Raw genomic sequence first — 2,500 nt, 5'->3', positions numbered from 1 at the left:
TGTGATGAACAGGCTTACGGGTGTAGACACAGCACACAGATGTGTTCATATATGCCGTTCAGCAGAGGCTTTATCATTAGCATTGTTTTTAAGAGCACATCTGGTTGTTGTGTGTGTGTGTGTGTGTGTGTTTGGTCCCTAACACCATGTTTTTATGAGCTCTGCCCGTACGACTGCTCAGGGATTTGTTGACATGTTTGAGTGGGCATTAACAGCTACAACTATTGCTGTATTACATGGGTTTAAATGGGCTTTAGCTGCAGATTTCTACTTATCTGAGATGTAATGGTACACATTTGCATAGAGATGATGGAAAAAAGGACCATGTTCTGCACTTTTGGAGCATTTTTATATTTTATTTCCACTCCTAAAGGGAATAATTTAATGATTTTTTTGCTTGTTAATTTTTTTTGAAGAAACAAGTTGACTAAATGGCGACAGGATTTACATTTTTGGGTGATCTATAATATTATTCCAATCTTTTTTTATTTTTTTGTTGACCATTTTCCATTCTCTCATTGATCTTTACAGTTAAAGATGCCAGTTTTGCTGCTGTATCTTTAAGATTTCTATATTTAAAGTTTGGCTCCCCACAGTCATTGAAAACCTAGAATTACGATGGCATTTTCTTGGCCTGGAAAAGCCATAGTGAATAGACATTATAGGCAATTTGTTGATTTCTAAAGAGCTTTTGTTGAGTAAAACGTGCTTACAAGCCGTAGTGATGTTCATTTTGTTTGTTTGTTAGTTCAATTGAGTCAGTTCAATGAACAGTTCTTTTGAGTTGATTCTTTTCAGTGAATCTGAATGATTCATAAGCGAATCAGTCTGAATCAAAATGGTTGTTAAAATCTTTATCAAGCAATCCCAAATGAATTAAAATAATCACAATAATGAATTCATCACTCAAAAAGTCAATTCTTTTCTTGAATCTGTTTATTTAGTTAACGAATCAGAATAAAAATCCGTATCCGTCAAGCACAAATGAATCAAAATGTGGTGGTGGGAATTCACTGCTCAAAAATTCGGTTATTTTCAATTAATTTAAATGATTAATTCATTAGCGAATCAGTCTGAATCAGAATAGTTTTTAATATCTGTATCCCTCAAACACAAATTAATAGAAACTTAATATAGTTTCTGTTATAGGCTGGAATAAACTACCATTGAATCAGAGTGATTCATTAGCGAATCAGTCTGAACCCAAAATCCTTATCAAGCTCTTACAAATGAACAGAAACGTTAAAAAGAGCGGGAAACGTCCAGTGTTATGATTGGCTAACGTCTACTAACGTGAGTGTTTGCTATCGTAATGCTGTTTACTGAGTTTTAAACGTTAGTTTTATCCAAGTAAATGTAAAAGTAAATGCATTTGCTTATCCAGATGATTATACACAGCTGACAGGAGCACTTGTGTGCATGTGTTTGTGTTTACGTCATGAGTTGAAACCATGAGAAGATCGTGACAGACTCACGTGGAGATGTTTGTTGATGTTCTCCATAGAGATGCACTGACAACTCCTGCAACATGGCAATAGCTGGTAATTTTGTTTGTAAAATAGCAGTTACGTTATTTATTTATGTATTTTTAATAAGCGCTGCTGTGCCGTGTGGAATTACCATAATTACAAGATGACAACTGAGCTGTCCGCACAGTCAGAAATACTTTAGTTTCTATGGCAACACTTATAAAGGCAAAGTGGTTTTGTCATGGATCAGCAAAATACACTATATCACTGTGTTGAAGTTGAAGCCACAGCAATTTTGAATGATTTTACTTGACTAAGTAATACAAATAATTATATTATAGTTATTAGAATAAAATGTACTATTATCTACTTATACTATTGTCACAACTATTATTTCTCTCTCTCTCTCTCTCTCTCTCTCTCTCTCTCTCTCATGAATTATTATAATTATAAAATTACTATAATACAATTTGAATTTAGAATCTATATAAATTAGTTTAATTATAAATATTTTTTAGTATTTTATAATATAAAATAATATTAATTAAATTATTATTATTATTATTTATTGTTAAAAAAATATTAAATTAATACAATATTAAATTCTAAATATGAAATAATTATTTTAATCAAACAACTAAAATCAACTATTTTCCTTATGAGTTTATTATGTATAATTAAAATAATAACATTTAATTAAAAATAGTAAGTTTGTATATATAAATCACGTGAACTATTTTCTGTATGAATTCATATTAATTATACAATAAAATGTAAAAAATATACATGGATCATTTACTTAAATCAAATATCTTTCTCTACATATCATAATTATAATTATAAATATACTATATTAAAATTAGAATTTAGAATCTATATAAATTAGTTTAATGATAAATATTGTTTAATATTATTATGTAATATCAAATAATATTAAAAATTAATAAAATATTAAATTCTAAAAATAAAATTATAACAATTTTAATCAAATAGCTAAAATGAACTATTGATGAACTAGTTTAATATATTTA

The 2,500-nt window shown here is 28.8% G+C and overlaps 1 protein-coding gene across 38 annotated transcripts in view; it reads left to right on the top strand.

The window, feature by feature from the left end:
• Positions 1-2,500, top strand: part of plekha5 (pleckstrin homology domain containing, family A member 5) — a 158,669-nt gene that overhangs the window by 65,422 nt on the left and 90,747 nt on the right. The window lies entirely within an intron of this gene.

This window comes from Abramis brama (genome assembly GCF_963993115.1).
Source record: "Abramis brama genome assembly, chromosome: 4".
Classification (NCBI taxonomy): domain Eukaryota; kingdom Metazoa; phylum Chordata; class Actinopteri; order Cypriniformes; family Leuciscidae; genus Abramis; species Abramis brama.
This window is presented reverse-complemented; position numbering and strand designations above follow the sequence as displayed.